General features: G+C 33.2%; 1 long non-coding RNA gene across 2 annotated transcripts in view; it reads left to right on the top strand.

Moving 5' to 3' along the window:
• LOC125780025 (uncharacterized) overlaps positions 1 to 23,749 on the top strand; it is a 64,471-nt gene extending 40,722 nt beyond the window's left edge. The window contains exon 3 of one of the 2 annotated variants that reach the window (XR_007423523.1): positions 23,599 to 23,749. This is a non-coding gene — a long non-coding RNA (uncharacterized LOC125780025). Of the gene's footprint in view, positions 1 to 21,108; positions 21,452 to 23,598 lie in introns of those variants that run through there. The other variant, XR_007423522.1, reaches the window with a different exon arrangement.
• Positions 23,750 to 25,608: the final 1,859 nt, after the last annotated feature.

Raw genomic sequence — 25,608 nt, 5'->3', positions numbered from 1 at the left:
TATTTGGAAAAATTTCACAATCTCATGTAAAGGTTCAGAATCGATTTTTTAGTACAGATGCACTAAGCAATCGATACCAAGTTGCGCAAAAATATGAACTATACATATTTATGCTACTTAGCTGTTTTGAGGTTATTGGAGATGTCATATAGCCGTAACGACAGTGTATTTGGAAAAATTTCACAATCTTATATTAAGGTGTAGAATCCATTTTTTAGTACACATACATTAAGCAATCGATACCAAGTTGCGTAAAAATATTAACTATACATATTTATGCTAATTAACCGTTTTGAGGTTTTTGGAGATGTCATATAGCCGTAACGACAGTGTATTTGGAAAAAATTCACAATCTTATATTAAGGCGTAGAATCGATTTTTTAGTACGTATGCACTAAGTAGCCGATACCAAGTTGCGGAAAAATATGAACTATACATATTTATGCTAATGAGCTGTTTTGAGGTATTTGGAGATGTCATATAGCCGTAACGACAGTGTATTTGGAAAAATTACACAATCTTATATTAAGGTGTAGAATCGATTTTTTAAGTACATATGCACTAAGCAATCTATACCAAGTTGCGTAAAAATATGAACTATACATATTTATGCTAATTAGCTGTTTTGAGGTTATTGGAGATGTCATATAGCCGTAACGACAGTGTATTTGGTAAAATTTCACAATCTTATATGAAGGTGTAGAATCCATTTTTTAGTACATATACATTAATCAATCGATACCAAGTTGCGTAAAAATATTAACTATACATATTTATGCTAATTAACCGTTTTGAGGTTTTTGGAGATGTCATATAGCCGTAACGACAGTGTATTTGGAAAAATTACACAATCTTATATTAAGGTGTAGAATCGATTTTTTAGTACAGATGCACTAAGCAATCTATACCAAGATGCGTAAAAATATGAACTATACATATTTATGCTAATTAACCGTTTTAAGGTTTTTGGAGTTATCATATAGCCGTAACGACAGTGTATTTGGAAAAATTTCACAATCTTATATTAAGGTGTAGAATCGATTTTTTAGTACAGATGCACTAAGCAATCTATACCAAGTTGCGTAAAAATATGAACTATACATATTTATGCTAATTAACCGTTTTGAGGTTATTGGAGTTTACATATAGCCATAACGACAGTGTATTTGGAAAAATTTCACAATCTCATATTAAGGTGCAGAATCGATTTTTTAGTACAGATGCACTAAGCAATCGATACCAAGTTGCGCAAAAATATGAACTATACATATTTATGCTATTTAGCTGTTTTGAGGTTATTGGATTCATCATATAGCCATAACGACAGTGCATTTGGAAAAATTTCACAATCTTATATTAAGGTGTAGAATCGATTTTGTAGTACATATACATTAAGCACTCGATACCAAGTTGCGTAAAAATATGAACCATACATATTTATGCTAATTAACCATTTTGAGTTCTCACATAGCCATAACGACAGTGTATTTGGAAAAATTTCACAATCTTATATTAAGGTGTAGAATCCATTTTTTAGTACATATACATTAAGCAATCGATACCCAGTTTCGTAAAAATATGAACTATACATGTCGGGGTATGTCGACGTATGGGGCCGATTTCGAGTAATTAAAAAGACGATTAATTGGAGTTCAAACGTTATAAAAAATGCTGATTTAATCGTGTATATATAAATATGTATATGGGTGTGTGTATGTGTTATTAACAATAACTAATTGTGTTACTTTATACATATATGTAAATCTATGTTAGTTTAGTAAATTATTGTAACCTGCTGCGACTTTATATCCTGTGTTGTTGTTGTTGATTGAACGTGCCGGTTTGATGGTTTCTCCAGTTTTTGTCCACTTGAATAGGAATTGCCACCGCTGTATTTATTTGTGTTTGTAACGGGTGATTTTTTTGAGGTTAGGATTTTCATGCATTAGTATTTGACAGATCACGTGGGATTTCAGACATGGTGTCAAAGAGAAAGATGCTCAGTATGCTTTGACATTTCATCATGAATAGACTTACTAACGAGCAACGCTTGCAAATCATTGAATTTTATTACCAAAATTATTACCGCTTTTTTATCGACAAATTTTGTTCAGCGATGAGGCTCATTTCTGGTTGAATGGCTACGTAAATAAGCAAAATTGCCGCATTTGGGGTGAAGAGCAACCAGAAGCCGTTCAAGAACTGCCCATGCATCCCGAAAAATGCACTGTTTGGTGTGGTTTGTACGCTGGTGGAATCATTGGACCGTATTTTTTCAAAGATGCTGTTGGACGCAACGTTACGGTGAATGGCGATCGCTATCGTTCGATGCTAACAAACTTTTTGTTGCCAAAAATGGAAGAACTGAACCTGGTTGACATGTGGTTTCAACAAGATGGCGCTACATGCCACACAGCTCGCGATTCTATGGCCATTTTGAGGGAAAACTTCGGACAACAATTCATCTCAAGAAATGGACCCGTAAGTTGGCCACCAAGATCATGCGATTTAACGCCTTTAGACTATTTTTTGTGGGGCTACGTCAAGTCTAAAGTCTACAGAAATAAGCCAGCAACTATTCCAGCTTTGGAAGACAACATTTCCGAAGAAATTCGGGCTATTCCGGCCGAAATGCTCGAAAAAGTTGCCCAAAATTGGACTTTCCGAATGGACCACCTAAGACGCAGCCGCGGTCAACATTTAAATGAAATTATCTTCAAAAAGTAAATGTCATGAACCAATCTAACGTTTCAAATAAAGAACCGATGAGATTTTGCAAATTTTATGCGTTTTTTTTTAAAAAAAAGTTATCAAGCTCTTAAAAAATCACCCTTTACTATTAATCCGATATATGTAATTGTTCACTTTGTGTAATTTCACTGAATGTTTTCTTCGTATTCACTTATGTTTTGTATTCACTGTGTACTTCACTTGTTGTCGCTTATATGTTCGCTATGTATTGTGTTATATCGCTGCTGCTGGCGGGATAATAATATGCCTAAAGGCAAAAAGCGCGGGAAAGTTGTCTTCTTTGTTCCTCCTTTTACGCCTGTTGCGTGAAGTTGGGGCGGTTTATACTCCTCTACATTACGCCTCTATTACTTTTTGTAATTTGTGGGAGTAATGCAGAGGAGTATTTGTTTGGATTAAACATCCCGGCCACCTTGCAGAATCTGCGAAATAATTGAGTATTAATAGGGTAACTGATTGGGTATTGAAAAAATTGAGATTTTTTTTTGAGTATTTATCAGCAATATACTTATGGTTAGATGGTGCCAGTAAGGGTCCAGCCAAATGCTGTATTCTGCGCTACCACCGTACCATTATCGGGTTTGAATAGTCCATTTCTGATGATTTGAGGGTACACATCTGCTCCAATCTCCAACGTTATCACCCTGTTGCTGTGGAATTGAGGGTCAACGAGAACCAAGTGTTCAAAGCGCATTTGCACATCGTCGCTTAGATCTCGCTCATAGGGTTTTTTGGGTAGCTTGTGGGTGATAACTGCGTTACATTCCAGAGAAAACTTTGTGTCATTATTTGAGCTGATTTGTATGCTACAAATACGATACGTGTTGAGGTATGTAATTGGCAGTTTTAAGTGTTTGACGAGTTCAGCTGCTATATTCGTGATTTTGAGGGTAGGGTTTAAAATGGCTCGAACTTTATGCCATTCACCATCGCATCTTAATCGTATCTTCAATGTGGGTACTAGGGTCTGCTTAGCCAGTAAGGATGGTAGTCGGGTCTCTATTGCAAGTGGATGTTTCTCCACAACATTGGCATCGTTGGTCGGGTATAGCCTCGGATGTCCGTGTAGGGATGAATGATGTTTCCCATGACAAACGGAACATCTATTTTTGCTTGTACATCCTTCTGTCTTGTGCGACCTGGCTAAGCAATTAACGCAGTAGTGGTATTTTATTACTGCTTCGTATTTTTTGTTTATAAAGGGTGATTTTTTAAGAGCTTGATAACTTTTTTAAAAAAAAAAACGCATAAAATTTGCAAAATCTCATCGGTTTTTTATTTGAAACGTTAGATTGGTTCATGACATTTACTTTTCGAAGATAATTTCATTTAAATGTTGACCGCGGCTGCATCTTAGGTGGTCCATTCGGAAAGTCCAATTTTGGGCAACTTTTTCGAGCATTTCGGCCGGAATAGCCCGAATTTCTTCGGAAATGTTGTCTTCCAAAGCTGGAATAGTTGCTGGCTTATTTCTGTAGACTTTAGACTTGACGTAGCCCCACAAAAAATAGTCTAAAGGCGTTAAATCGCATGATCTTGGTGGCCAACTTACGGGTCCATTTCTTGAGATGAATTGTTGTCCGAAGTTTTCCCTCAAAATGGCCATAGAATCGCGAGCTGTGTGGCATGTAGCGCCATCTTGTTGAAACCACATGTCAACCAAGTTCAGTTCTTCCATTTTTGGCAACAAAAAGTTTGTTAGCATCGAACGATAGCGATCGCCATTCACCGTAACGTTGCGTCCAACAGCATCTTTGAAAAAATACGGTCCAATGATTCCACCAGCGTACAAACCACACCAAACAGTGCATTTTTCGGGATGCATGGGCAGTTCTTGAACGGCTTCTGGTTGCTCTTCACCCCAAATGCGGCAATTTTGCTTATTTACGTAGCCATTCAACCAGAAATGAGCCTCATCGCTGAACAAAATTTGTCGATAAAAAAGCGCGAAACACATTTCGAACCGAACACTGATTTTGGTAATAAAATTCAATGATTTGCAAGCGTTGCTCGTTAGTAAGTCTATTCATGATGAAATGTCAAAGCATACTGAGCATCTTTCTCTTTGACACCATGTCTGAAATCCCACGTGATCTGTCAAATACTAATGCATGAAAATCCTAACCTCAAAAAAATCACCCGTTATAATTTGAGTTCAACGAGAAGAATGCAATAGCCGACGGCAAAATATATGCATATGTTTTATTATTGCACTTCTTCTCTTGGGTATGTATGTATATATAATTAAATAGTGCAAATAAAATTTTTGTCAACCCAATAAAACAAATAAATTATGCTTAACCCTCGTCGAGACCAACGGTCTGATACACTTAGTCGAGACCAATGGTGCTTGGCTAGGCCCCTATGTGTTTACATACATTTGTATGGAAATACGTGTTGTATTTACGCTCATATATGTACAATATAGATAGATTTTTGAAATTTCTCACCTCTCAATTTGATTGAAATCAAATTGACCGCTTTGTTCACGCTTGGCGTAGCAAAAGCGTTCACAAAAAATGTAACATTTTGAGAAAAAATACATTTTTTCTTAACCTTTTAAAGCGCTCTAGCGGCTAAAGTATTTGACTTAGGTTGGTCAAATAAATTGCACCGGTTGGGTAATTTAAAGAGCTTTCAGGAAATGTATAATTCCAAGGCCCAATTGCCCCCAAGGCCCCACCGGGAGCGTGGCAATTAGCGAAAATGGGTTTTCACCATGTCCCCCCCTTTGTTTCACCACAGTTGGGGAGGTATGGGGTCGGGGGAGATCAAAACCATTTTGCGAGTTAGTTCGCCCCTGGGGCTTTCAGGGAAGCCCTCAACCTTCCCTCTATCTCTACCAGGGGCGTCGCAATAGCGTTCACAAAAAATTTAACATTTTGAGAAAAAATACATTTTTTTTTAACCTTTAAAACGCTCTAGCGGCTAAAGTATTTGACCTAGATAAACATACAAACCAATTTGGACATGTAATGAACATGAAAACAGATAAATTAACCGTGCGAAGTGATAGAAACATTCCAAAGTTCATATATTTTCATACAAAACATATGGGGTCTAGCCAAGCACCATTGGTCTCGACTAAGGTGTAATATTATAATATCCTTTTTTCGTCCTTTTCGATACGATATCCTTGAATTTTTTTTTCTGAATTCTATAGACAATAAAATTCTAGGAAGCTACCTAGAAGCGCAAGTCGTTTGCTACACTCTAAATATATTTAAATAACATTTAAAAACAAAATATGCCTGGCCAGACCCGTTGGTCTCGACGAGGGTTAACTGTGCTTAAGGACACAATTTGGAAATTGGGTATTGTTTTTTAACAAATATGATTTGCACTTTATATTATTGTATAGAAAAAATATGGGCCGCACTTACAGTTTTTCCGCTTTACTAATTTCGGTTCTTTTTTGTTTTTTTGTTTTACTTGATGGGTGTTTGTTGCTTCAGCGTATAGAGTTTTTGTTTGTTGGGTGCACTCTTTTGATTTTTGGTTTGGGTCTGGAACTCCAACGATGATGTTGTTGATAAAATTCCCACGAAGTTTTTTTCTTTTAATTATCGCGGCTCTATAGGACCAAAAATGTCGGGGTATGTCGACGTATGGGGCCGATTTCGAGTAATTAAAAAGACGATTAATTGGAGTTCAAACGTTATAAAAAATGCTGATTTAATCGTGTATATATAAATATGTATATGGGTGTGTGCATGTGTTATTAACAATAACTAATTGTGTTACTTTATACATATATGTAAATCTATGTTAGTTTAGTAAATTATTGTAACCTGCTGCGACTTTATATCCTGTGTTGTTGTTGTTGATTGAACGTGCCGGTTTGATGGTTTCTCCAGTGTTTGTCCACTTGAATAGGAATTGTCACCGCTGTATTTATTTGTGTTTGTACTATTAATCCGATATATGTAATTGTTCACTTTGTGTAATTTCACTGTTTTTGTATTCACTGTGTACTTCACTTGTTGTCGCTTATATGTTCGCAATGTATTGTGTTATATCGCTGCTGCTGGCGGGATAATAATATGCCTAAAGGCAAAAAGCGCGGGAAAGTTGTCTTCTTTGTTCCTCTTTTTCGCCTGTTGCGTGAAGTTGGGGCGGTTTATACTCCTCTACATTACGCCTCTATTACTTTTTGTAATTTGTGGGAGTAATGCAGAGGAGTATTTGTTTGGATTAAACAATACATATTTATGCTAATTAGCCGTTTTGAGGTTATTGGAGATGTCATATAGCCATAACGACAGTGTATTTGGAAAAATTACACAATCTTATATTAAGGTGTAGAATCGATTTTTTAAGTACATATACATTAAGCACTCGATACCAAGTTGCGTAAAAATATGAACTGTACATATTTATGCTAATTAGATGTTTCGAGGTTATTGGAGATGTCATATAGCCATAACGACAGTGTATTTGGAAAAATTTCACAATCTTATATTAAGGTGTAGAATCGATTTTGTAGTACATATACATTAAGCACTCGATACCAAGTTGCGTAAAAATATGAATTATACATATTTATGCTAATTAACCGTTTTGAGGTTATTGGAGTTGTCATATAGCCATAACGACAGTGTATTTGGAAAAATTTCACAATCTTATATTAAGGTGTAGAATCCATTTTTTAGTACATATGCACTAAGCAATCGATACCAAGTTGCGTAAAAATATGAACTGTACATATTTATGCTAATTAGCTGTTTTGAGGTTATTGGAGATGTCATATAGCCGTAACGACAGTGTATTTGGAAAAATTTCACAATCTTATATTAAGGTGTAGAATCGATTTTTTAGTACATATGCACTAAGCAATCTATACCAAGTTGCGTAAAAATATGAACTATACATATTTATGCTAATTAACCGTTTTGAGGTTATTGGAGTTGTCATATAGCCATAACGACAGTGTATTTGGAAAAATTACACAATCTTATATTAAGGTGTAGAATCGATTTTTTAAGTACATATGCACTAAGCAATCTATACCAAGTTGCGTAAAAATATGAACTATACATATTTATGCTAATTAGCTGTTTTGAGGTTTTTGGAGATGTCATATAGCCGTAACGACAGTGTATTTGGAAAAATTTCACAATCTTATATTAAGGTGTAGAATCGATTTTTTAAGTACATATGCACTAAGCAATCGATACCAAGTTGCGTAAAAATATGAACTATACATATTTATGCTAATTAGCTGTTTTGAGGTTATTGGAGATGTCATATAGCCGTAACGACAGTGTATTTGGAAAAATTTCACAATCTTATATTAAGGTGTAGAATCCATTTTTTAGTACATATACATTAAGCAATCGATACCAAGTTGCGTAAAAATATGAACTATACATATTTATGCTAATTAACCGTTTTGAGGTTTTTGGAGATGTCATATAGCCGTAACGACAGTGTATTTGGAAAAATTTCACAATCTTATATTAAGGTGTAGAATCGATTTTTTAGTACATATGCACTAAGCAATCGATACCAAGTTGCGTAAAAATATGAACTATACATATTTATGCTAATTAGCTGTTTTGAGGTTATTGGAGTTGTCATATAGCCGTAACGACAGTGTATTTGGAAAAATTTCACAATCTTATATTAAGGTGTAGAATCGATTTTTTAGTACATATGCACTAAGCAATCGATACCAAGTTGCGTAAAAATATGAACTATACATATTTATGCTAATTAACCGTTTTGAGGTTATTGGAGTTGTCATATAGCCATAACGACAGTGTATTTGGAAAAATTTCACAATCTTATATTAAGGTGTAGAATCGATTTTTTAGTACATATGCACTAAGCAATCGATACCAAGTTGCGTAAAAATATGAACTATACATATTTATGCTAATTAGCTGTTTTGAGGTTATTGGAGATGTCATATAGCCGTAACGACAGTGTATTTGGAAAAATTTCACAATCTTATATTAAGGTGTAGAATCGATTTTTTAGTACATATACATTAAGCAATCGATACCAAGTTGCGTAAAAATATGAACTATACATATTTATGCTAATTAACCGTTTTGAGGTTATTGGAGATGTCATATAGCCGTAACGACAGTGTATTTGGAAAAATTTCACAATCTTATATTAAGGTGTAGAATCGATTTTTTAGTACATATGCACTAAGTAGCCGATACCAAGTTGCGTAAAAATATGAACTATACATATTTATGCTAATTAGCTGTTTTGAGGTTTTTGGAGATGTCATATAGCCGTAACGACAGTGTATTTGGAAAAATTTCACAATCTTATATTAAGGTGTAGAATCGATTTTTTAGTACATATGCACTAAGCAATCGATACCAAGTTGCGTAAAAATATGAACTATACATATTTATGCTAATTAGCTGTTTTGAGGTTATTGGAGATGTCATATAGCCGTAACGACAGTGTATTTGGAAAAATTTCACAATCTTATATTAAGGTGTAGAATCGATTTTTTAGTACATATGCACTAAGCAATCGATACCAAGTTGCGTAAAAATATGAACTATACATATTTATGCTAATTAACCGTTTTGAGGTTTTTGGAGATGTCATATAGCCGTAACGACAGTGTATTTGGAAAAATTTCACAATCTTATATTAAGGTGTAGAATCGATTTTTTAGTACATATGCACTAAGCAATCGATACCAAGTTGCGTAAAAATATGAACTATACATATTTATGCTAATTAACCGTTTTGAGGTTATTGGAGTTGTCATATAGCCATAACGACAGTGTATTTGGAAAAATTTCACAATCTTATATTAAGGTGTAGAATCGATTTTTTAGTACATATGCACTAAGCAATCGATACCAAGTTGCGTAAAAATATGAACTATACATATTTATGCTAATTAGCTGTTTTGAGGTTATTGGAGATGTCATATAGCCATAACGACAGTGTATTTGGAAAAATTTCACAATCTTATATTAAGGTGTAGAATCGATTTTTTAGTACATATACATTAAGCAATCGATACCAAGTTGCGTAAAAATATGAACTATACATATTTATGCTAATTAACCGTTTTGAGGTTATTGGAGTTGTCATATAGCCATAACGACAGTGTATTTGGAAAAATTTCACAATCTTATATTAAGGTGTAGAATCCATTTTTTAGTACATATGCACTAAGCAATCGATACCAAGTTGCGTAAAAATATGAACTATACATATTTATGCTAATTAGCTGTTTTGAGGTTATTGGAGATGTCATATAGCCGTAACGACAGTGTATTTGGAAAAATTTCACAATCTTATATTAAGGTGTAGAATCGATTTTTTAGTACATATGCACTAAGCAATCTATACCAAGTTGCGTAAAAATATGAACTATACATATTTATGCTAATTAACCGTTTTGAGGTTATTGGAGTTGTCATATAGCCATAACGACAGTGTATTTGGAAAAATTTCACAATCTTATATTAAGGTGTAGAATCGATTTTTTAGTACATATGCACTAAGCAATCGATACCAAGTTGCGTAAAAATATGAACTATACATATTTATGCTAATTAGCTGTTTTGAGGTTTTTGGAGATGTCATATAGCCGTAACGACAGTGTATTTGGAAAAATTACACAATCTTATATTAAGGTGTAGAATCGATTTTTTAAGTACATATGCACTAAGCAATCGATACCAAGTTGCGTAAAAATATGAACTATACATATTTATGCTAATTAGCTGTTTTGAGGTTATTGGAGATGTCATATAGCCGTAACGACAGTGTATTTGGAAAAATTTCACAATCTTATATTAAGGTGTAGAATCCATTTTTTAGTACATATACATTAAGCAATCGATACCAAGTTGCGTAAAAATATGAACTATACATATTTATGCTAATTAACCGTTTTGAGGTTTTTGGAGATGTCATATAGCCGTAACGACAGTGTATTTGGAAAAATTTCACAATCTTATATTAAGGTGTAGAATCCATTTTTTAGTACATATGCACTAAGCAATCTATACCAAGTTGCGTAAAAATATGAACTATACATATTTATGCTAATTAGCTGTTTTGAGGTTATTGGAGTTGTCATATAGCCGTAACGACAGTGTATTTGGAAAAATTTCACAATCTTATATTAAGGTGTAGAATCGATTTTTTAGTACATATGCACTAAGCAATCTATACCAAGTTGCGTAAAAATATGAACTATACATATTTATGCTAATTAACCGTTTTGAGGTTATTGGAGTTGTCATATAGCCATAACGACAGTGTATTTGGAAAAATTTCACAATCTTATATTAAGGTGCAGAATCGATTTTTTAGTACAGATGCACTAAGCAATCGATACCAAGTTGCGTAAAAATATGAACTGTACATATTTATGCTAATTAGCTGTTTTGAGGTTATTGGAGATGTCATATAGCCGTAACGACAGTGTATTTGGAAAAATTTCACAATCTTATATTAAGGTGTAGAATCCATTTTTTAGTACATATACATTAAGCAATCGATACCAAGTTGCGTAAAAATATGAACTATACATATTTATGCTAATTAACCGTTTTGAGGTTATTGGAGATGTCATATAGCCGTAACGACAGTGTATTTGGAAAAATTTCACAATCTTATATTAAGGCGTAGAATCGATTTTTTAGTACATATGCACTAAGTAGCCGATACCAAGTTGCGTAAAAATATGAACTATACATATTTATGCTAATTAGCTGTTTTGAGGTTTTTGGAGATGTCATATAGCCGTAACGACAGTGTATTTGGAAAAATTACACAATCTTATATTAAGGTGTAGAATCGATTTTTTAAGTACATATGCACTAAGCAATCTATACCAAGTTGCGTAAAAATATGAACTATACATATTTATGCTAATTAGCTGTTTTGAGGTTATTGGAGATGTCATATAGCCGTAACGACAGTGTATTTGGTAAAATTTCACAATCTTATATGAAGGTGTAGAATCCATTTTTTAGTACATATACATTAATCAATCGATACCAAGTTGCGTAAAAATATTAACTATACATATTTATGCTAATTAACCGTTTTGAGGTTTTTGGAGATGTCATATAGCCGTAACGACAGTGTATTTGGAAAAATTACACAATCTTATATTAAGGTGTAGAATCCATTTTTTAGTACGGATGCACTAAGCAATCTATACCAAGATGCGTAAAAATATAAACTATACATTTATTTGCAAATTAGCCGTTTTAAGGTTATTGGAGTTATCATATAGCCGTAACGACAGTGTATTTGGAAAAATTTCACAATCTTATATTAAGGCGGAGAATCGATTTTTTAGTACAGATGCACTAAGCAATCTATACCAAGTTGCGTTAAAATATGAACTATACATATTTATGCTAATTAACCGTTTTGAGGTTATTGGAGTTTACATATAGCCATAACGACAGTGTATTTGGAAAAATTTCACAATCTCATATTAAGGTGCAGAATCGATTTTTTAGTACAGATGCACTAAGCAATCGATACCAAGTTGCGCAAAAATATGAACTATACATATTTATGCTATTTAGCTGTTTTGAGGTTATTGGATTCATCATATAGCCATAACGACAGTGCATTTGGAAAAATTTCACAATCTTATATTAAGGTGTAGAATCGATTTTGTAGTACATATACATTAAGCACTCGATACCAAGTTGCGTAAAAATATGAACTATACATATTTATGCTAATTAACCATTTTGAGTTCTCACATAGCCATAACGACAGTGTATTTGGAAAAATTTCACAATCTCATATTAAGGTGCAGAATCGATTTTTTAGTACGGATGCACTAAGCAATCTATACCAAGATGCGTAAAAATATAAACTATACATTTATTTGCAAATTAGCCGTTTTAAGGTTATTGGAGTTATCATATAGCCGTAACGACAGTGTATTTGGAAAAATTTCACAATCTTATATTAAGGTGTAGAATCGATTTTGTAGTACATATACATTAAGCAATCGATACCCAGTTTCGTAAAAATATGAACTATACATGTCGGGGTATGTCGACGTATGGGGCCGATTTCGAGTAATTAAAAAGACGATTAATTGGAGTTCAAACGTTATAAAAAATGCTGATTTAATCGTGTATATATAAATATGTATATTAGGGTGATTCAAAAAAAATTTTTTTTGTTTTTTTTAATTGGTACTCGGAAAAATGGGTTCCTAGACACCTCTAAGAAAGCCTCTCCAAATATGAGTTTTTAATTGTAACGGGAAGGCCCTCCGCCTAACGGTTTTCAATTTTTTCTTATTATCAGATAGAAAAATTTATATCTCGCTTCCAACTACTTGAAAAAATATATTGTTAATTAGGTTTTGAAGGAAATTGAATGCTCTAAAATATGGTCTCTTATGATTTTTTCGTAAACCTAACCGTTTAAAAGATATTAACGGTTGAAATTTGACTATTTTTGGAAAAATTCTTTATTTCTTATTAATTTTATAACTCAATGAAAAAAAATTATTATGAATGATGAAACACATGGTTTTGTAGGAAATTTACTGCTCTATAAAAATGGTCTACCATGATTTTTCGATTAAGTTAAGCGTTTACGAGATATTCATCGTCAAACATCAATGCATATTAGGGTGGATCAAAAAAAAAAAAATTTTTTCGGTTTCGGTTTTTCGGTTGGTACTCTTAAAAATAGGTTCCTAGACACCTCTAAGAAAGCCTCTCTAAAAACCTATTCATAACAATTTTTTTTCATTGAGTTATAAAATTAATAAGAAATAAAAAATTGTACCAAAATAATCAAACTTTAACTGTTAATATCTTTTAAACGGTTGGGTTTACGAAAAAATCATGAGAGACCATATTTTAGAGCATTCAATTTCCTACAAAACCTAATTAACAATATATTTTTTCAAGTAGTTGGAAGCGAGATATAAATTTTTCTATCTGATAATAAGAAAAAATAGAAACCCGTTAGGCGGAGGACCTTCCCGGTACAATTAAAAACTCATATTTGGAGAGGCTTTCTCAGAGGTCTCTAGGAACCCATTTTTCCGAGTACCAATCAAAAAAAACAAAAAAATTTTTTTTTGAATCACCCTAATGTATATGGGTGTATGTATGTGTTATTAACAATAACTAATTGTGTTACTTTATACATATATGTAAATCTATGTTAGTTTAGTAAATTATTGTAACCTGCTGCGACTTTATATCCTGTGTTGTTGTTGTTGATTGAACGTGCCGGTTTGATGGTTTCTCCAGTTTTTGTCCACTTGAATAGGAATTGCCACCGCTGTATTTATTTGTGTTTGTACTATTAATCCGATATATGTAATTGTTCACTTTGTGTAATTTCACTGAATGTTTTCTTCGTACTCACTTATGTTTTGTATTCACTGTGTACTTCACTTGTTGTCGCTTATATGTTCGCTATGTATTGTGTTATATCGCTGCTGCTGGCGGGATAATAATATGCCTAAAGGCAAAAAGCGCGGGAAAGTTGTCTTCTTTGTTCCTCCTTTTACGCCTGTTGCGTGAAGTTGGGGCGGTTTATACTCCTCTACATTACGCCTCTATTACTTTTTGTAATTTGTGGGAGTAATGCAGAGGAGTATTTGTTTGGATTAAACATCCCGGCCACCTTGCAGAATCTGCGAAATAATTGAGTATTAATAGGGTAACTGATTGGGTATTGAAAAAATTGAGATTTTTTTTTGAGTATTTATCAGCAATATACTTATGGTTAGATGGTGCCAGTAAGGGTCCAGCCAAATGCTGTATTCTGCGCTACCACCGTACCATTATCGGGTTTGAATAGTCCATTTCTGATGATTTGAGGGTACACATCTGCTCCAATCTCCAACGTTATCACCCTGTTGCTGTGGAATTGAGGGTCAACGAGAACCAAGTGTTCAAAGCGCATTTGCACATCGTCGCTTAGATCTCGCTCATAGGGTTTTTTGGGTAGCTTGTGGGTGATAACTGCGTTACATTCCAGAGAAAACTTTGTGTCATTATTTGAGCTGATTTGTATGCTACAAATACGATACGTGTTGAGGTATGTAATTGGCAGTTTTAAGTGTTTGACGAGTTCAGCTGCTATATTCGTGATTTTGAGGGTAGGGTTTAAAATGGCTCGAACTTTATGCCATTCACCATCGCATCTTAATCGTATCTTCAATGTGGGTACTAGGGTCTGCTTAGCCAGTAAGGATGGTAGTCGGGTCTCTATTGCAAGTGGATGTTTCTCCACAACATTGGCATCGTTGGTCGGGTATAGCCTCGGATGTCCGTGTAGGGATGAATGATGTTTCCCATGACAAACGGAACATCTATTTTTGCTTGTACATCCTTCTGTCTTGTGCGACCTGGCTAAGCAATTAACGCAGTAGTGGTATTTTATTACTGCTTCGTATTTTTTGTTTATAAAGGGTGATTTTTTAAGAGCTTGATAACTTTTTTAAAAAAAAAAAACGCATAAAATTTGCAAAATCTCATCGGTTTTTTATTTGAAACGTTAGATTGGTTCATGACATTTACTTTTCGAAGATAATTTCATTTAAATGTTGACCGCGGCTGCATCTTAGGTGGTCCATTCGGAAAGTCCAATTTTGGGCAACTTTTTCGAGCATTTCGGCCGGAATAGCCCGAATTTCTTCGGAAATGTTGTCTTCCAAAGCTGGAATAGTTGCTGGCTTATTTCTGTAGACTTTAGACTTGACGTAGCCCCACAAAAAATAGTCTAAAGGCGTTAAATCGCATGATCTTGGTGGCCAACTTACGGGTCCATTTCTTGAGATGAATTGTTGTCCGAAGTTTTCCCTCAAAATGGCCATAGAATCGCGAGCTGTGTGGCATGTAGCGCCATCTTGTTGAAACCACATGTCAACCAAGTTCAGTTCTTCCATTTTTGGCAACAAAAAGTTTGTTAGCATCGAACGATAGCGATCGCCATTCACCGTAACGTTGCGTCCAACAGCATCTTTGAAAAAATACGGTCCAATGATTCCACCAGCGTACAAACCACACCAAACAGTGCATTTTTCGGGATGCATGGGCAGTTCTTGAACGGCTTCTGGTTGCTCTTCACCCCAAATGCGGCAATTTTGCTTATTTACGTAGCCATTCAACCAGAAATGAGCCTCATCGCTGAACAAAATTTGTCGATAAAAAAGCGCGAAACACATTTCGAACCGAACACTGATTTTGGTAATAAAATTCAATGATTTGCAAGCGTTGCTCGTTAGTAAGTCTATTCATGATGAAATGTCAAAGCATACTGAGCATCTTTCTCTTTGACACCATGTCTGAAATCCCACGTGATCTGTCAAATACTAATGCATGAAAATCCTAACCTCAAAAAAATCACCCGTTATAATTTGAGTTCAACGAGAAGAATGCAATAGCCGACGGCAAAATATATGCATATGTTTTATTATTGCACTTCTTCTCTTGGGTATGTATGTATATATAATTAAATAGTGCAAATAAAATTTTTGTCAACCCAATAAAACAAATAAATTATGCTTAACCCTCGTCGAGACCAACGGTCTGATACACTTAGTCGAGACCAATGGTGCTTGGCTAGGCCCCTATGTGTTTACATACATTTGTATGGAAATACGTGTTGTATTTACGCTCATATATGTACAATATAGATAGATTTTTGAAATTTCTCACCTCTCAATTTGATTGAAATCAAATTGACCGCTTTGTTCACGCTTGGCGTAGCAAAAGCGTTCACAAAAAATGTAACATTTTGAGAAAAAATACATTTTTTCTTAACCTTTTAAAGCGCTCTAGCGGCTAAAGTATTTGACTTAGGTTGGTCAAATAAATTGCACCGGTTGGGTAATTTAAAGAGCTTTCAGGAAATGTATAATTCCAAGGCCCAATTGCCCCCAAGGCCCCACCGGGAGCGTGGCAATTAGCGAAAATGGGTTTTCACCATGTCCCCCCCTTTGTTTCACCACAGTTGGGGAGGTATGGGGTCGGGGGAGATCAAAACCATTTTGCGAGTTAGTTCGCCCCTGGGGCTTTCAGGGAAGCCCTCAACCTTCCCTCTATCTCTACCAGGGGCGTCGCAATAGCGTTCACAAAAAATTTAACATTTTGAGAAAAAATACATTTTTTTTTAACCTTTAAAACGCTCTAGCGGCTAAAGTATTTGACCTAGATAAACATACAAACCAATTTGGACATGTAATGAACATGAAAACAGATAAATTAACCGTGCGAAGTGATAGAAACATTCCAAAGTTCATATATTTTCATACAAAACATATGGGGTCTAGCCAAGCACCATTGGTCTCGACTAAGGTGTAATATTATAATATCCTTTTTTCGTCCTTTTCGATACGATATCCTTGAATTTTTTTTTCTGAATTCTATAGACAATAAAATTCTAGGAAGCTACCTAGAAGCGCAAGTCGTTTGCTACACTCTAAATATATTTAAATAACATTTAAAAACAAAATATGCCTGGCCAGACCCGTTGGTCTCGACGAGGGTTAACTGTGCTTAAGGACACAATTTGGAAATTGGGTATTGTTTTTTAACAAATATGATTTGCACTTTATATTATTGTATAGAAAAAATATGGGCCGCACTTACAGTTTTTCCGCTTTACTAATTTCGGTTCTTTTTTGTTTTTTTGTTTTACTTGATGGGTGTTTGTTGCTTCAGCGTATAGAGTTTTTGTTTGTTGGGTGCACTCTTTTGATTTTTGGTTTGGGTCTGGAACTCCAACGATGATGTTGTTGATAAAATTCCCACGAAGTCTTTTTCTTTTAATTATCGCGGCTCTATAGGACCAAAAATGTCGGGGTATGTCGACGTATGGGGCCGATTTCGAGTAATTAAAAAGACGATTAATTGGAGTTCAAACGTTATAAAAAATGCTGATTTAATCGTGTATATATAAATATGTATATGGGTGTGTGCATGTGTTATTAACAATAACTAATTGTGTTACTTTATACATATATGTAAATCTATGTTAGTTTAGTAAATTATTGTAACCTGCTGCGACTTTATATCCTGTGTTGTTGTTGTTGATTGAACGTGCCGGTTTGATGGTTTCTCCAGTGTTTGTCCACTTGAATAGGAATTGTCACCGCTGTATTTATTTGTGTTTGTACTATTAATCCGATATATGTAATTGTTCACTTTGTGTAATTTCACTGAATGTTTTCTTCGTATTCACTTATGTTTTGTATTCACTGTGTACTTCACTTGTTGTCGCTTATATGTTCGCAATGTATTGTGTTATATCGCTGCTGCTGGCGGGATAATAATATGCCTAAAGGCAAAAAGCGCGGGAAAGTTGTCTTCTTTGTTCCTCTTTTTCGCCTGTTGCGTGAAGTTGGGGCGGTTTATACTCCTCTACATTACGCCTCTATTACTTTTTGTAATTTGTGGGAGTAATGCAGAGGAGTATTTGTTTGGATTAAACAATACATATTTATGCTAATTAGCCGTTTTGAGGTTATTGGAGATGTCATATAGCCATAACGACAGTGTATTTGGAAAAATTACACAATCTTATATTAAGGTGTAGAATCGATTTTTTAAGTACATATACATTAAGCACTCGATACCAAGTTGCGTAAAAATATGAACTGTACATATTTATGCTAATTAGATGTTTCGAGGTTATTGGAGATGTCATATAGCCATAACGACAGTGTATTTGGAAAAATTTCACAATCTTATATTAAGGTGTAGAATCGATTTTGTAGTACATATACATTAAGCACTCGATACCAAGTTGCGTAAAAATATGAATTATACATATTTATGCTAATTAACCGTTTTGAGGTTATTGGAGTTGTCATATATCCATAACGACAGTGTATTTGGAAAAATTTCACAATCTTATATTAAGGTGTAGAATCCATTTTTTAGTACATATGCACTAAGCAATCGATGCCAAGTTGCGTAAAAATATGAACTGTACATATTTATGCTAATTAGCTGTTTTGAGGTTATTGGAGATGTCATATAGCTGTAACGACAGTGTATTTGGAAAAATTTCACAATCTTATATTAAGGTGTAGAATCGATTTTTTAGTACATATGCACTAAGCAATCTATACAAAGTTTCGTAAAAATATGAACTATACATATTTATGCTAATTAACCGTTTTGAGGTTATTGGAGTTGTCATATAGCCATAACGACAGTGTATTTGGAAAAATTACACAATCTTATATTAAGGTGTAGAATCGATTTTTTAAGTACATATGCACTAAGCAATCTATACCAAGTTGCGTAAAAATATGAACTATACATAATTATGCTAATTAGCTGTTTTGAGGTTTTTGGAGATGTCATATAGCCGTAACGACAGTGTATTTGGAAAAATTACACAATCTTATATTAAGGTGTAGAATCGATTTTTTAGTACAGATGCACTAAGCAATCTATACCAAGTTGCGTAAAAATATGAATTATATATATTTATGCTAATTAACCGTTTTGAGGTTATTGGAGTTGTCATATATCCATAACGACAGTGTATTTGGAAAAATTTCACAATCTTATATTAAGGTGTAGAATCCATTTTTTAGTACATATGCACTAAGCAATCGATACCAAGTTGCGTAAAAATATGAACTGTACATATTTATGCTAATTAGCTGTTTTGAGGTTATTGGAGATGTCATATAGCTGTAACGACAGTGTATTTGGAAAAATTTCACAATCTTATATTAAGGTGTAGAATCGATTTTTTAGTACATATACATTAAGCACTCGATACCAAGTTGCGTAAAAATATGAATTATACATATTTATGCTAATTAACCGTTTTGAGGTTATTGGAGTTGTCATATATCCATAACGACAGTGTATTTGGAAAAATTTCACAATCTTATATTAAGGTGTAGAATCCATTTTTTAGTACATATGCACTAAGCAATCGATACCAAGTTGCGTAAAAATATGAACTATACATATTTATGCTAATTAGCTGTTTTGAGGTTATTGGAGATGTCATATAGCCGTAACGACAGTGTATTTGGAAAAATTTCACAATCTTATATTAAGGTGTAGAATCGATTTTTTAGTACATATGCACTAAGCAATCTATACCAAGTTGCGTAAAAATATGAACTATACATATTTATGCTAATTAACCGTTTTGAGGTTATTGGAGATGTCATATAGCCGTAACGACAGTGTATTTGGAAAAATTTCACAATCTTATATTTAGATGTAGAATCGATTTTTTAGTACAGATGCACTAAGCAATCTATCCCAAGCTGCGTAAAAATATGAACTATATATATTTATGCTAATTAGCTGTTTTGAGGTTATTGGAGATGGCATATAGCCGTAACGCAGTGTATTTGGAAAAATTTCACAATCTTATATTTAGATGTAGAATCGATTTTTTAGTACATATGCACTAAGTAACCGATACCAAGTTGCGTAAAAATATGAACTAAACATATTTATGCTAATTAACCCTTTTGAGGTTATTGGAAATGTCATATAGCCATAACGACAGTGCGTTTGGAAAAATTTCACAATCTTATATTAAGGTGTAGAATCCATTTTTTAGTACATATGCACTTAGCAATCTATACCAAGTTGCGTAAAAATATGAACTATACATATTTATGCTAATTAACCGTTTTGAGGTTATTGGAGTTGTCATATAGCCATAACGACAGTGTATTTGGAAAAATTTCACAATCTTATATTAAGGTGTAGAATCGATTTTTTAGTACATATGCACTAAGCAATCTATACCAAGTTGCGTAAAAATATGAACTGTACATATTTATGCTAATTAGCTGTTTTGAGGTTATTGGAGATGTCATATAGCCGTAACGACAGTGTATTTGGAAAAATTTCACAATCTTATATTAAGGTGTAGAATCCATTTTTTAGTACATATACATTAAGCAATCGATACCAAGTTGCGTAAAAATATTAACTATACATATTTATGCTAATTAACCGTTTTGAGGTTATTGGAGATGTCATATAGCCGTAACGACAGTGTATTTGGAAAAATTTCACAATCTTATATTAAGGTGTAGAATCCATTTTTTAGTACATATACATTAAGCAATCTATACCAATTTGCGTAAAAATATGAACTATACATATTTATGCTAATTAGCCGTTTTGAGGTTATTGGAGATGTCATATAGCCATAACGACAGTGTATTTGGAAAAATTTCACAATCTTATATTAAGGTGTAGAATCGATTTTTTAGTACATATACATTAAGCAATCGATACCAATTTGCGTAAAAATATGAACTATACATATTTATGCTAATTAGCTGTTTTGAGGTTATTGGAGATGTCATATAGCCATAACGACAGTGTATTTGGAAAAATTTCACAATCTTATATTAAGGTGTAGAATCGATTTTTTAGTACAGATGCACTAAGCAATCTATACCAAGTTGCGTAAAAATATGAACTATACATATTTATGCTAATTAACCGTTTTGAGGTTATTGGAGTTGTCATATAGCCATAACGACAGTGTATTTGGAAAAATTTCACAATCTTATATTAAGGTGTAGAATCGATTTTTTAGTACATATACATTAAGCAATCGATACCAAGCTGCGTAAAAATATGAACTATACATATTTATGCTAATTAACCGTTTTGAGGTTATTGGAGATGTCATATAGCCATAACGACAGTGTATTTGGAAAAATTTCACAATCTTATATTAAGGTGTAGAATCGATTTTTTAGTACATATACATTAAGCAATCGATACCAAGTTGCGTAAAAATATGAACTATACATATTTATGCTAATTAACCGTTTTGAGGTTTTTGGAGATGTCATATAGCCGTAACGACAGTGTATTTGGAAAAATTTCACAATCTTATATTAAGGTGTAGAATCGATTTTTTAGTACAGATGCACTAAGCAATCGATACCAAGTTGCGTAAAAATATGAACTATACATATTTATGCTAATTAGGTGTTTTGAGGTTATTGGATATGTCATATAGCCATAACGACAGTGTATTTGGAAAAATTTCACAATCTTATATTAAGGTGTAGAATCCATTTTTTAGTACATATACATTAAGCGATCGAAACCAATTTGCGTTAAAATATGAACTATACATATTTATGCTAATTAACCGTTTTAAGGTTATTGGAGTTATCATATAGCCGTAACGACAGTGTATTTGGAAAAATTTCACAATCTTATATTAAGGTGTAGAATCGATTTTTTAGTACATATGCACTAAGCAATCTATACCAAGTTGCGTAAAAATATGAACTATACATATTTATGCTAATTAACCGTTTTGAGGTTATTGGAGTTTACATATAGCCATAACGACAGTGTATTTGGAAAAATTTCACAATCTTATATTAAGGTGTAGAATCGATTTTTTAGTACATATGCACTAAGCAATCGATACCAAGTTGCGTAAAAATATGAACTATACATATTTATGCTAATTAACCGTTTTGAGGTTATTGGAGTTTACATATAGCCATAACGACAGTGTATTTGGAAAAATTTCACAATCTCATATAAAGGTGCAGAATCGATTTTTTAGTACAGTTGCACTAAGCAATCGATACCAAGTAGCGTAAAAATATGAACTTTACATATTTATGCTAATTAGCAGTTTTGAGGTTATTGGAGATGTCATATAGCCGTAACGACAGTGTATTTGGAAAAATTTCACAATCTTATATTAAGGTGTAGAATCGATTTTTTAGTACAGATGCACTAAGCAATCGATACCAAGTTGCGTAAAAATATGAACTATACATATTTATGCTAATTAACCGTTTTGAGGTTTTTGGAGATGTCATATAGCCGTAACGACAGTGTATTTGGAAAAATTACACAATCTTATATTAAGGTGTAGAAACCATTTTTTAGTACATATACATTAAGCAATCGATACCAAGTTGCGTAAAAATATGAACTATACATATTTATGCTAATTAGCCGTTTTGAGGTTATTGGAGATGTCATATAGCCATAACGACAGTGTATTTGGAAAAATTTCACAATCTTATATTAAGGTGTAGAATCGATTTTTTAGTACATATACATTAAGCAATCGATACCAAGTTGCGTAAAAATATGAACTATACATATTTATGCTAATTAGCTGTTTTGAGGTTATTGGATTTGTCATATAGCCATAACGACAGTGTATTTGGAAAAATTTCACAATCTTATATTAAGGTGTAGAATCGATTTTTTAGTACATATGCACTAAGCAATCTATACCAAGTTGCGTAAAAATATGAACTATGCACATTTATGCTAATTAATCCTTTTGAGGTTATTGGAGTTGTCATATAGCCATAACGACAGTGTATTTGGAAAAATTTCACAATCTTATATTAAGGTGTAGAATCCATTTTTTAGTACATATGCACTAAGTAACCGATACCAAGTTGCGTAAAAATATGAACTATACATATTTATGCTAATTAACCGTTTTGAGGTTATTGGAGTTGTCATATAGCCATAACGACAGTGCGTTTGGAAAAATTTCACAATCTTATATTAAGGTGTAGAATCGATTTTTTAGTACATATGCACTAAGCAATCTATACCAAGTTGCGTAAAAATATGAACTGTACATATTTATGCTAATTAGCTGTTTTGAGGTTTTTGGAGATGTCATATAGCCGTAACGACAGTGTATTTGGAAAAATTACACAATCTTATATTAAGGTGTAGAATCCATTTTTTAGTACATATGCACTAAGCAATCTATACCAAGTTGCGTAAAAATATGAACTATACATATTTATGCTAATTAACCGTTTTGAGGTTATTGGAGTTTACATATAGCCATAACGACAGTGTATTTGGAAAAATTTCACAATCTTATATTAAGGTGTAGAATCGATTTTTTAGTACAGATGCACTAAGCAATCTATACCAAGTTGCGTAAAAATATGAACTATACATATTTATGCTAATTAACCGTTTTGAGGTTATTGGAGTTGTCATATAGCCATAACGACAGTGTATTTGGAAAAATTTCACAATCTCATATTAAGGTGCAGAATCGATTTTTTAGTACAGATGCACTAAGCAATCTATACCAAGTTGCGTAAAAATATGAACTATACATATTTATGCTAATTAACCGTTTTGAGGTTAATGGAGTTGTCATATAGCCATAACGACAGTGTATTTGGAAAAATTTCACAATCTTATAATAAGGTGTAGATTCCATTTTTTAGTACATATACACTTAGCAATCTATACCAAGTTGCGTAAAAATATGAACTATACATATTTATGCTAATTAACCGTTTTGAGGTTATTGGAGTTGTCATATAGCCATAACGACAGTGCGTTTGGAAAAATTTCGCAATCTTATATTAAGCCGTAGAATCGATTTTTTAGTACATATGCACTAAGCAATCTATACCAAGTTGCGTAAAAATATGAACTATACATATTTATGCTAATTAACCGTTTTGAGGTTATTGGAGTTTACATATAGCCGTAACGACAGTGTATTTGGAAAAATTTCACAATCTCATATTAAGGTGTAGAATCCATTTTTTAGTACATATGCACTAAGCAATCTATACCAAGTTGCGTAAAAATATAAACTATACATATAAGTCAACGTAGCGTGTAGCAGCGTGCTATAGAAGGTGCTGTTCCTCTTGTGTGGTGCGTTGGGTTAAACCACCGACGCAATCGGTGCATCCATACCTGCATACATACATACATACCATATGGTACATACATTAGAAGATGAGCGCAAGCAAGAGTGAGGTCTTAGCAACAGCTTTCCATGCTCTCCGATGTTTTCTATTGTCAATTCCCGTTCTTCTAAAAATGCGCGGGAAAACGCATCTTTCGCATCCAAAGGAGTGGAATGCTCTCCAACAACAATCGATGCACCTAATTCATTTTACGTCAGCTTGAGATCAGAGTGAAGTGGCAGTAAGAATTAATAAAAAGGTGGACGTGGAACAGGCGAGTTGTATCGCCGTATCGATTAATGAGGAATAAAAAATACTTAAACTAAAAAGGACTAAAACACTTAATTGGCGCCCAACTCGAATGGCCGAGGACCTACAACTGCTGAAAGGACATGCGAATCCTGAAAGGACTAAGGAACTCTGACTGCCTTCATCTTTAATCTAAATAAATTTAAAACGTGTAAGTGATAATTTCAAAAATTTTCAAAGTGGATATTATTTCAAAATTAAATTGGTAAAAATACGTGGTGTATTCTACGAAAGTACTTAAAAATTGAGAAGTTAAAACCTGGTGCACAAATGTTATTTTGTTTTTCAAATTAAGTAAGTTTACGAAATATTTTCTAAAACTAATTTAAATTAACCACAGTTTCTCCTAATATTTAATTTTTTTGCGTAATAAAAATTTTTCGATAGAGAAAAAACACGTGGTTGATATCGTGCCTCTTATATAACTCTAAGGTTAGTTATCCTCATTAAATCAAGTAAAGTATTAAAATTATTTAAACACAATAAAGTTTATTCTCTAAACGACGATTGTTTTTGGAACCAGCTCGAGTATTGTAAATTACGCAAAGTAAAAAATATATAAACAAATTTCTCTTGATTACTATTCTTATCAAGTATATGTCTACTTTCTAAAACTAATTTAAACAAACTACAGTTTCTCTAAATATTTAACTTTTTGATCAAATATTTTCGATAAAGTGCTTAACAAATTGCTTAATATCTTCAGAAAAATATACTTTAAGAAAGAACACGTGTTTGGTATCGTGCCTCTTATATAATTTTAAGGTTATTTGTTTTCATTGAATCAAATAAAGTATTAAAATTTATCCAATACAATAAATTTTATTTTCTAAAACAACGATTATTTTCGGAACCCGTATAAATAAAGTTCA

This window comes from Bactrocera dorsalis, unplaced genomic scaffold, assembly GCF_023373825.1.
Source record: "Bactrocera dorsalis isolate Fly_Bdor unplaced genomic scaffold, ASM2337382v1 BdCtg049, whole genome shotgun sequence".
NCBI lineage: Eukaryota > Metazoa > Arthropoda > Insecta > Diptera > Tephritidae > Bactrocera > Bactrocera dorsalis.
The sequence above is the reverse complement of the archived record's forward strand: the minus strand, read 5'-3'. Positions and strand labels throughout refer to the sequence as shown.